The sequence below is a fragment of the Penaeus monodon genome, chromosome 4, assembly GCF_015228065.2.
Source record: "Penaeus monodon isolate SGIC_2016 chromosome 4, NSTDA_Pmon_1, whole genome shotgun sequence".
Taxonomy (NCBI): domain Eukaryota; kingdom Metazoa; phylum Arthropoda; class Malacostraca; order Decapoda; family Penaeidae; genus Penaeus; species Penaeus monodon.
This window is the reverse complement of record NC_051389.1, coordinates 1,744,233-1,757,511: the sequence shown is the minus strand read 5'-3', so window position 1 is coordinate 1,757,511 and position 13,279 is coordinate 1,744,233.

Genomic DNA, 13,279 nt, shown 5'->3' with positions numbered 1-13,279 from the left:
TTAGTTAAATAAATCTATATATGAATTGCGCGTTCACACAACCCAACAGACCGTTACAATGCTAAACATCTGCATTTTTACGGTAAGCATATATATATTTTTTTAAATCAACAATTACCCAAACACAATTTTTTTCTTCTTTATCATAGTGTAATGAGTTTTCTAATTATAGTCTTGGTGGTACAGTGTTGAACTGAAACAAGGTAGAAATTAATGTATATGTTCCTTGAAAGAATATAAATAAAAGTCGAATCAGTGTTAGCTGACTTGAGTGCCAACAATAAAAGATAAATTGCACGAATGAAGGATCATTTTATTGGGAGATGAGGTATAATATGTACATATACGCAATTCATTTGATAACCTCAGCGTAGGCAAAAGTCACATTCTTTTGGACAGAAATAAATTAAGATTTACTGCGTCAAATAAGCGGTACGAAAGAGTTAACATATATTTATAATCCTCGATTCCTTGAACGAAAAAGTCAAGGGATAAATTTACTGTTGTATGAAAGATCTAATATTTAATATTTTAGCATGTGCATTCGGAAAAAAAAAAATCGGAAAATCTTGTAAAAGTGTTCAGTAAATATATATTAATTATCTGGCTTAGATTTCAATGTATTTTATTTATTGACAATGTTAATTTGTATTATACAAATCTTACATTATCCATGTAAAATTAATTCCTTAAACTTTGCAAAGGTTTCATTGGTTAGAACTTAACACATGTCGAAAGGCCCCTCTGTTTATTAAAATAATTAATTACGGTTTATAGGATATAAAAGTATTTTTGTCCTTCTAGTACCTCGTGGTCTCCCGTGGTAGGAGATGAGAAATCTATTGAGAAAACTTTTGTTAATATAATTTTCGTAGTTTTCGTGTTTGAGAGTATCCGGTTTACTCTTGAAATTCACATATAAAATATTTTTCCTTTTTTCTTCTTCTTCTTCGAAACATCAACCGGCTTGGTACTAATCTATGTTTTCAATTTATATATAAGAATGCCAGCCCGAGTTTTTCCCAAAGGTCTGCTATAGTAAGACGCATATCACAGCTATCGAAGGCATATCGACCATGTTTATTGATTTAGAACTATTGATGGTGTAAGGAATCGCTGGTAAATTTGGATTGTGTTGATTTATATTTGCAGGAATCTTTTATATTCACCATTAATCTCATTCAGCTGGCTTGTTACGACGTGTTTAGTATTAGGAGATTAATAAAGTGAGGTTCATGCAGGTAAGTGTTATCGGATACATTGCATGTTGATTTATATGTATATATATATATATATATATATATATATATATATATATATATATATATAAAAATATGTGTGTGTGTGTGTGGGGTTTGTTTTTTGGATTTATATATATATATAAAAATATATATATATATATATATATATATTTAATATTAATAATTTTTAATAAATAATAATAATAATAAAATAAATATAAAAACCCCCAAAATTTTAACCCCATACAAAAAACCAACAACTAACAACAACAACAAACAAACACACAAAAATATTACATACACACAAAACCCACACACAAAACCACACCCCAACAAAAAACCCCCAAACCAACCCCCACACACCCCCAACAACACACACACACAATTTTATAATATATATATATATTTTAATATATTATAATATATATATATATAAAATTAAATATATATGTTTTTTTTTTTTTTTTTTTTTTTTTTCGTAATATTCAACCGCATGTTGCTCGATATTTTTTCGTAATATTTAATCGCTCATAAATGTTTTTCAATCCTTCTTCTGGACATACTACCGATGTTGCTTATTTTTTGTATGCTTTTATAATCACAGGCTTTCTCTTTATAGGCATTTTAACCTTGCACGGTAAATTTAAATTGGTTAAATTTTTATGACAGGTATAAGCATAAACGTTATCCGATTTATGTTAAGACCGGGGGAAAAAAAATAACATTAAAATTTAAAAAGCGCCAAAAAATAAAAAACAATTGTATGATTAAAACTGAAGAAAACGGGCATAGATAAAGGAAATAACATGTATCCTGTCCACCTACAGACGTAGATAAATAATTAAAAATATCACAAAAATACCAGAAATATCAGTAATAGGAAAAACACCACATTTTCGCCAAGATACGGCGCAGTGGCCGTAAAAACTTTATTATTTTTTCCCCCTTTTTCCCCCCTCCTTCTTCTTCTTTTCTTCTTCTTCCCCCACAACAGGGCGTGTATTTTGAAAGCTTCCAGTAGGTTTATGGTGTGGCTTATACATTTTGATATTCAAAACAAGGCTTTTTGTGTCCTGTTATTTATTTGAATATTGGAAATTATATTGTGGTAGCCTGCATGGCTACCACAATTACCCAGTGGTTAGAGCATCGACCAAACTGGCACACGGCAATCTGATTTCGGGGGTTTTCGATCACCGCCCGGGGCCGCGTTGTTCCTTGGGCAAGGAACTTCCCCTTGATTGCCTACCTAGCCAGGGGTGGCCAAAGCCAGCCCAAGTCAAGTGCTGGTCCCAAGCCCGGATAAATAAAAGAGAATGTTTCCCTAAAAATCCCAACGGCATTTCCCCGGGGAAAAGGGAAACTGGGGAACCCTACCCGTACTCACCCAAGAGCATCACAACTAAAACTACAATTTATCATGCTGTGACCACGGCGGCTCAAACATGAACCTACCGTTAAATTTTCCCAACCACAGATTTTGCTCTTGTGGTGTGTGTTTTGTTAACTCTCCATATACATTCCTTCCAAACTCCTCTCCGTGTTTGATGTTTAATGTTTTATACAGATAAATGTGTTAGACATCAAATTTCAAATAGCATTATGGTAAAGTATTGTGATGGGGGAGCTTTAAAATTCTTTATTGGGATATAATCTCTCCGCAAAATATTGAAAAGACATTACTTTTACCCTTAATCCCTCCTGTTTCTGGATTGAAAAATTTTTCACGAATCCTAATCTCAGAATAAGAAAAAAATATCCTAATCAATGGGGTATTTATGGTCTTGGAGGAAGAAACCCAAAATCAGTATTTCAAAGAGTGGAGAAAACGAAGAGATTTTAAGCCTTAGCTTCTTTTTTTATTTATATTCAGTTTGCAATTTTGCTTATTTTAACATCATTGCATTTTGCAAGATCCAGTGACCGTTTAATAAATTTTGATACATTTAAAAATCTGTGCACTGACTAATAAAATTTACAATGGGGGTGATGCAAAAGTGAATGTGAGAGAGACTGTTTCAAATTATCAGATTTTTTATCATTAAATAACACCTTTTCCTAACCCAGCGTCTGGGTACTGTCGGTAAGGGATGTCAGGTTATCTGTTGTGACGTCCTCCTCCAAGAATATGGTTGTACGAATCCAGATTCTTCCGTATTATTACAGGTGTCATTTCTCCTGCTAATCACTGTAATCAATTCCTGTCGATATTATTTTTACCTCGCACGCTTAGGTTATTTGGATTGTTGGTGGTGTTAGGGGTTTTTGAAGTGAACGGGATCACAGTATGTGTTATTTTATTTTTGAAAAAATAAATTTAAAAAATAAAAATTAAAAGAAAAATTTTTATGATATTTAGAAAAACGGTTTGTTTTTTTCATGATTAAACATAGATAACATTCATGATTTTTTCCCTTTATGGTTATAACATAGATTCAATACTTTTACCGCACCTTTCCTTCTTCCATCAAGGTATTCCCCACAAGTTATAAAACTGGCAGAATATTTAGCAGTAATTAGTGTGGATAATTTCATATGGTAATTGAGTGTGAAAAGAAAATTCGTTCCCCCCCCTTTGGGGTTTCTGATTCCCCATTTTAATGATGACTGGCAGTTTTACCATACCGAATTTTTTCTTTCAAACGTTTAAAAATTATTAAATCGTAAACTTGCTGGGAATGAAAATAAATTCTGTTTTAGATGACAATACTTGCTGGACACGCGAGGCACCAAACTTTTAGGTAAAACTTTCAATATTATGTGGTTAAATAATAGGCTTGGTTACTGTGCGGTTTTCGGTGTCAGTTCAAATGGCTTTATCTGTTTATTTTTATATTTCGACTGAGCCTTTTATCTGTTATATTTACTGACTGATCTTCGTTTTTCTTTTTCTTTTCCCTTTATTATTATTATTCTAATTATTTTTCATCATCATCATCATCATCATCATATCACATTTTGCTGTTGGTTTTGTTTTTTTGTTTTTTCTTTTTTTCTTTTTTACCCTTTAAAAAAGGATAGTAATCTCATTTCCCCTTTCCTACCCCTCTCCTCCTCCTTCTCTTCCTCTTCTTCCTCTTTCTTCTTCCTCTTCCTCCTCTTTCTCCTTCCTCCTCCTCCTCATCACCATCATCATCATCATCATTATCACTATCCTCTTTCTTTTTTCTTTTTTTCTTCTCTCCCTTCCTCACCGGACCACTTCCCCCATTATATTCACCAATTGATACTCGCTGATTCTCGTAACAGAACAGTACAGACACGGAGGTCGTGGAACATAGGAGGGGAAACACATTTTTCATTCATTTGCCTGTTATAGTCACCGTCGTATGTAGTTGAAGCAGTTAATCCAACCCATGGCAGCTGGCTTTTGATTTGACTGTATATCGCTTATCGTATTATACATGAGCATTCAAGTATGTCAATTTGGGTTCGATGATCCCTTCATATATTGACAAAATAATTTAGTTTTTTTAAATATATATTATAATATATATATAATATATTTTATATATAATATATAATATACATTATATTACATATATATAAAATATATATATATATATATATTTTAATATAATTATAATTAAAATAATTGTTGTGGTGTTGTCTATCTATTACTTCTATCTATTATCTATCTTCTATTATATCATACACACACACAACACACAACACAACACCAACCCCCAACAACACCACACACACACAAAAAAAAAAAATATATATTATTATATAAAATTATATTAATATTATATATATATATTATTTGTGGTGTGTGTGGTGTTGTTTTTTTTTTTGTGTGTGTGTGTGTGTAGTGGGGGGGCGGGTGGGAAAAAGGAAAAATATATTTTATATTTATAATTAAAGGAAGATGGGAAATAGAGAACAACAACACAACACACGCCCCGGCCTCACAAAAGGAAAAAAGGAAAAAAAACAAATGGGGATTTTTTTAGAAAAATTTCCCTTTTTAAAAGGAAAAAGCAAGAACGTTCTTTATCATTTAAAAAAAGCCTTTTAAAAAAGTTCATATGGGCCCCGTTACCAAGGTTTTTTCCCCCTTCCCGGGGAAAACAAGACCGAAAAAAAATTTGAATTTTTTTAAAAAAAACCAAAACAAATTTTGGCTTATTTAGTCTTTTTTAGGATTCAGATTTCCGTAGTAAAAAAAAAAATGCATTCCCTGTCCTTTAATATTAAAATTAAATTTTAATATAATTTTAAGAAAAAGGGGAAAAAGTTTATATTTAAAATTAATTTAATTAAATTTTTTATTGTTTTTTTTTTAAAATTATTGTTAAATAAGGTTTATAATTAATTTCCCCTTTTTTTTAATATATTAATTTGACCCAATTGGAATATTATTAAAAAAAATTTTGTAGTTTTAAACATGAATTATATATATATATATATAAATATATATATTATAATAAAATTATATATATATATGTTTTAATAATATATTATATATATTATTATAATATTTTTATATATATAATATTATATAAAAATATTATATTAATATATAATGTTTTCATAATATATATATAAATAAATTTATAAAAATATAATATCACTATATATATTTATATATTTTAATAATTATATTAATTTTAGATTATTCCTATATATATATATAAAATAATTTTTTTACCTTTATAACACTATATAAAATTATATATATATATATATTATTTTTATATCTATTTTATATATATATAATATTATATAATATATTTATAAATACTAAAACCATTAATATATATATATATATTAAAATTTAATTTATTATATTAATTTATATATATTAGGGTATTTATTTTTTTTTTAAATATATAATATATATAATATATTTTTTATATATATTATATTTTATTGGGGGTTTTTGTTTCTTATTTTATTTTTATATATTTTTTTGTTTTTTTTTTTGTTTGTGGTGTGTGTTTGTGTGTGTGTGTGTGTGGTTTGGGTGTGTGTGTGTGTGTGTGTGTGTGTGTGTGTGTGTGTGTGTGTGTGTGTATAGATAGATAGATGTATATACGAAATGGAAATTAGTTACAGTAAGAAATGAAAATAAATCGTGGTCCCGAAAATGTATGAGCTCCTCCTCAGAAATTTCGGTTGATTATTCGTCTGAAGAGGAATTCGCGAAGGGTTTGAAACGTCACGATTCATTTTCATTTCTTAATGTGGCTGTTTTCTTTTTCATCCTTTTGTACACGATGCTATGTTTGGCCAATATGTAATCATATGTCATAAAAGAAAAAATATGAAAATTGTTCTTTTTTTCACTGTCCCAAAATTGTTATTTTTAATTCTATATCTTTTTTATTTTTTTTTTTTTATTTTTTTTTTTACTATATTTTAACGTCATCATAATATTTCAAAATAATTTAATAAGCTAGACTGATATATTCGTTGTGAAAGAAGTAAAAACAATTTTGCCACTCTCGCATCATTTAAAAGGGGAAAAAAATATATATATACAAAAAAGTCTCAGGAGTTTTCTTGAAAGTATAACGTGAGCACAATTTGATATCAATTCAGAGCAGAGATAACCAAAACTTAATCAAAACTTTTCTCGTTATAAGACATGTTTAAGCGGCATGAAACAAGTCTCGACAAGACTTCGAGCTTGTTTGCATCTTTTGTTTCTACTTTTTCTTTCTCTTCTCCTCTCTCTCTCTCTCTCTCTCTCTCTCTTCTCTTTCTCTTCTCTCTCTCTCTTCTCTTCTCTTCTCTCTCTTTCTCTTTTTCTTCTCTTCTCTCCCTTTTTTCCCACCTTTCTCCACGTCTTTTTCTAAAAGGGTTCTTTCTGGTTATTTTATGTAATATCAGTTTTAATGTTTCTTTATAATTTTTTTTTTTTTCTTATTTTCAATTTCTTTTTATTTTCCCTTTTCAGGGTTAAACCCAAAACACACACACAACACCAAAACACACAACAAACACACACACACCACACCACACACACACACACACACACACACAACCACCACACACACCACAACACCACACACACGTGCCCTGACAGAGAATCAGTAAAAAAAAAAAAAAAAAAAAAATCGCAACCTCAGCGTTCCCATGGTACCTTTTTTGAAATATAATACTTTTAGTGAATTTCAACCCATGTGTGGGCTGAGGCCCCTTGGGAAACTAGGCCATTGGGAAATCCTGTCCATTTTTTTGGTTTTTTTGAAAAAATTGGGAATATAAAAAGCTGTAAAAAATGATTAACGAGTATCGAAGTACTATCAATAAACCCTCCAAAAGTTTTTGGGTAAATTTTATATTGTTACATTAAACATAACTTTGCAGGCTGCAGCTAAAAACGCGTTACGCTTCTGTGTAGAGATAATATTTTATAAGGAAAATTCATGTTATTTTGGACGATTTACAACCTCCTAACCACCGAGAAAAGTATTATAATTATGGTAAATTACTTTAGCTAATGCAAAAAACAAAAAAAAAAACATGTTTTCTTTTTGTCAATAGAATTTGACAAGCGGAATATGCAGACACCATAATGCAGAAAAAAAAATTCTTGCCAGGATCTCGTAACTTCTCAAAGACTGATCGTATAACTTCTAAGAGACCCGGAAGTTGTATCAATAGAATAAACCAAAACGTAAATATTTTGCAGATTGCATGCAAAAAAAGAACAAGATTACATATATTAAAAGTCTTGTATAAAGGTCATAATGACATTTCAGCAAAACAAGCAATTTGGAAGGCAATGAATGTAAATTGTTAAGTGGAATGTAAATGAACACTTGGGGCATAATATATATCTCTGCGGTATAGTGTGATACAACCTTTCAGACCATGTAACATGAGCTATGTAGTAATTTCATCTTATCTAATGTGTGAGAACACGTGTTAAAAGCTATACTCTATTTTTAATGCGCTCTAATTTAAGGAGCGAAAAAAAGAGAAAAAAACAAGGTTTATGAATACTTGCCCAAGTCTTTCTAGCTAGTCAGGGTTGCAGATAAATAATTGAACAAAACTACCTGTAACAGTCGCAGAACATGGAATGTCAGAGGTTTTGTGGCCAACACTAATACAGGTAAATATATCCTTGGATGTTATTTAACGTTTGTGTCAAGTCCTGTAACAAAGTAAGGTTATGAAAGACACATCTATATATCCCTTCCTACGTCCCTCAGTCTCAGTTTTGTTTCAGTGCAACCTTCATACATTAAAGTTTTCAAACGTGTTTTATCATCTGGAGCAACACGGGAAACTATTTGCTATCTAGCTTGCCAATCTATCACTACAGATACGCCTTAGGTTGATAAATTTACTAAACAATGCTGGAATGGAAGAGCCTGCGACCTATTATCCATCAAACAAAGCTGATAATGAGCTTTCTTTATGATTCTTGGCCAAACTGATAGGAAAGCACTAACATGTTATTCTCTCCAGGTCTCTGGCAGGAATGTAGTGTTTTTACTGACGTTTATGAAAATTTATTGGTAAGTTTGCCGTGAGCTAGGGATTAATTCGTTATATTTTGGTGCTAATAATAAAGTCTTTGCCATTTCTAAACCCATTATAAATGAGTATACTACCAGTATAGTAATAAACGAAGAATCAACCTTTTTGTTTTGATATTTCCAGTGCTTATGGTGCTTATTGCAATATATTTTAAATTCGTCAGCAGGGTTACATGAACTGAAAGTTTTGGATTCTGGTCAAAGTTTAAGGGTCAGCTGGTCATGATATGTAAATATTCTTCTACATTTCAATCTTAGAGAAAATGAATCTACTACCAGCAGGAAATGAACACAAGCATTGACATTTTTGGGATAGACTTGTGTATTGTGAAACGGATAACTCACTCACCCTTCCCCAACTAAGCTGAGCTGAAGGACAGCCAAACAAGAACATGTTTAACGGAAAGTAAACATAAAATTGTGAAATGAGATAAAGTTTTTTTTCTTCTTCTTCTTTTTTTGTTATTATTATCCGTCTCCTGAGCCACATTTAACCACGACCTTAATGGAATCGCTAAAGACCCGACCTTTGAAGCCATAAAAAAAAAAAAAACTCACAGCAAAGCACACGCGGTCAGCAGGTGAAAAACCGTTGCATCATCGTTAGTTGTCTTAGAAGTTTATATATTACACGATAAGATAACGTCGGTGACTCGTGCCTAGATATGTATTGCCTGAAAGTCCAGAGAGATATGATACTGTTTTAACCTCATCTAATCTTGGATTTGCCCCAAACCATGATCTAATTCGAATATCTGAATAAAATTACGGAAATTTGATATCAAAGCTCGATAATGTGTGTGTGTTTTGTGTGTGTTGGTTGAAATCTTATTTTAAGGTTATCGTGAAGCTGTTACGGTTTCAGTATAAGGGAAGGATTGTGATTCTTTTCCATCGTATACTGTGCAGAAGAGAACGAAGATATTAATACACAGAAAAAAATTATGATCGGGAAAAACATTTTCAACAGTGTTTTTAAAAACAAAGGAGCTGATGGTTGCAAGTGATCTAGTTAGAAGGTTTGAACAAATTGGGAGGAAATTTGTTTTCAACCTCGTTTATATATATAAAATATAATATATATATATATTTTAATATATATATATAATATAATATATATATATATATAATATATATTATTATAAAAATATATATATATATATATATATATATATATATATATATATATATATATATATATATATATGTTGTCAGAAATCTTTATCTTGATGCCGTTTACAGTTTTAATTTGTGAAGTATAATAGCATGGATTGTGATGTTATTTTCTTCTTACATTTTATATTAAGCAAGTGAGAATTAAGATATAAAAGAACAGAAAAAGCATGAGTGGTCTGCAGACATATTAATAACTATTTCTCTCTTTAAGTAAGAGGTTATAGAAGTGGGTTTATTTATAATGTTGATACTGAGGACAGGCATCGCAACGCAAATGTCTCTTGAATGAAATAAAACAGTGGAATTTTAGGCTCCTTTTTGTTTTCCGACTCCCACCTTTCGTTAATGAAAAAATACCAATGAAAAGAACGTATATAAAGAGTCTTTACTTGATTAGAAACTTCAGCATACTTGTTGTTCTATCAATACTTAGAACCAAATCAGATCCATTTACTCGAAATTTTGAAAATGCCATTTACTCAAAAAAGATAATGATAATAATAAAATAAATAAAAATAAATAACAATAATAATAAACAAAGCCTAAAGAATATGAAAAGCAAGAAAAAAGGAAACCAGAAATTTTGGGGTATTGTGTGATTATTACAAGACCTGATATAATCAACCATGTATAGATCGATTCCTGACAGATGATAGATGTCAGAATGTGAAAATGAATATTTCTGTAAGTGTGTGTGCGCTCGTGCGTGTGTGTGGGTGTGGGTGTGGGTGTGTATGTGTGGGTGGGTGTGTATGTGTGATTATTTGCATATCAATAAAAATAGTGGTTATGGTACTTCTGTAAAATATTGGAAACAACAGATAGTGAACTGTAGACTATGTATGGATTATTAGCCAAAAACTCCTTACATTCATATTCGAAGGAAAATTTCCAGCAGTAAATACATTACTAAGTGGTTTTAGTCGAGCTCATGTCAATCTATTTTCTCGTTTCCATTGACTATATTTAAGGTTATTCCCATTTTTTGTATGCTTTCAAGTGTGTAGACTGAAGAAAGGTTTTGGTCTATATCGTCTTATGTTGGAAAAAAAGATAAGTTCATGTAGTTTCTCGTGCCATAGACAGCTAACCCTTTCTGTTGAGTATTGTGTGTAAAAGTTCATAGCATATCCCAACATCACTTTTACACAAGCACACTCTTTGCTAGTAAAGTGTCTAATTTGGATGTCCGCAGAAACCACCGGGCCTTTGCAGAGGGCGAGTCAAGTATCCAGGTGCGATGTGGGCCTACTTCGAAGTTGCGAAGGCTCCAAATGCAAGTTTAGTGGGAGCTTAACAAAGACAAAGGTTGGTGAGGTTGGGTTTCAGAGTATTTCTTCATGAGCACTAGATACCGCACGATAGGAGGGACCACTTTACCGATAACGACACTTGCCGATAACCCCAAAAGGGAAACGATAGTTGTTGATAAAAATCGAGAAGACCTGTGCCTCAGGTCGGGCCACGATGGGAGTCATGCCAGGTGTGTTCCTCCCGAGCTGCTGAGGCAGAGAGTTCCCTTTGTGAACACATGGCTGGCTGCTGCTTCGTGTTGCTGCTCTCCTCTTCCCTGGCGTTGTAAGGTCGTGTGCCCCTCGAGCTCCTCGATACCCGGTAGTTCGGGATAACATGTATATCGTAAGCCTTACTTATCTTTCGATAGGAGGACTGCGTTGCCGGTATTTTTACATTTGTTTAACGTAGTGGTACCTCTGCACCCTGAGGGTAAAGAAAAGCGATGGGTATGGTGTGAGCAGGGCAAGTAAGCAGAGACGCAGCAGGGGTCGGATCACCGAGCCTCAGCTGAGGGAAACCGCCAGAGCAGGAAACAGATCCACACGTGGAATTGGGTATCACGCCAGAAGTTGACAACGCCCGCCTCTGTCAGCCGACGGGGCCCGGCAGTAGTACGCCGATTCCCACTTCTGCACTGTCTTTTTCACCGATCCTTACCACGTCACTCTGGAGAACATTCGGCCCCCTGGGGGGACTTTTCAGCATAACGTGTTGTTGGTATCGCGTTGTTCCTCTTGCATTACGATGTTTACCGATACCCAAGAAATAACAGTGCTAGCGAACCGGGTCCATATGGTCATAGATTGGATTACAGAAAATATTATTAATTTAAATTAAACTTCCCCCCGTTTTCATTGTTGTTCCTCTCCCGATGCAGCCAGCGCGAAAACATCAAAATTTCCTCACGTAAAAACCCAATGTTAGCTGTGTGGGGCAGTGACTGTGAGTGCTCTACTGGCGAGATCTCCCAAGGATATTCGTTTCCTGCAAAATGTTCACAGAAAACTAACTCTCGCGTGTGTAACATTTCTGAACAAACATGGCATCGATGTTGGGGATTCTGGGTGGCTGAGAGATTTTTTAAATTTGTTTTGCCCCTAGGACCCTGTAAGTTGCATGGGCCGCTCCAAAATGGCCCTGGGAAATCTTAAACAACGAGCTGTATTTGTTTTTTTCTACGTGTCCCCACTAAAGACTTGAGTGATAACCAGCCCCTTATAAACATATGAAAAGGCAAATGACGCTTACAGAACTAAGAGAGGTCTGCATGGTTATTATCAAAGAAAAAAAACTTTTCTAGTTATGAAGACCGCACACTTGTTTGAAATCCAGTAGTTCGAGTCACTGGAAAGACTCGTACCCTCCGACTACATACCTGTCCTTGATCTAAATATCCATGGTAAGTAAAAAAAAAAAATAAGGAAAGAAACCATATATGTATAATCATATTTTTATTATTCCAGTAACAATTTATGATTGAGAAAACGATGTTTATCTTATATCGTTTTAACTAAAACTTGAAAAGGAGGTAAGTCACGATTCTTGGGTGCAACTGGCCCCTGTTTTATACGGAGATGAAGGCACTCAACCGTTCTGTTTCTAAAAGGGCCCAAAATACACATTACTTCTCCAACGCTACGGCACCAAAACATCACACCATTCCATATTATAACATCGCTACACACATGCCTAATAATATGACTTACCTCAGGTCTGTCTCGAAGGCTATGCACGCAATGTGTTGTATGCATGAAGTGAAACCCCATGTACTCTTGCTGATATATGTTACTGCATTGTGTTTTCAAACATTATTAAGAAAGACATATTTTCTTCATTTTACATTCAAGTATAAAGCAGGATACGTCAGCCAACATTGTATTAAGGTCAGGTTTCCATCTTAAAATCACAATTTGTCGTAGATCCATCTTTAGTTTATAAATGAACGTATTTATAATATTCATAATAATAATAACGATGATGATGATGATGACGATAATAATAATAATAATAATAAAAATAATAATAATAATAATAATAATAATAATAATAATAATAATAATAATAACA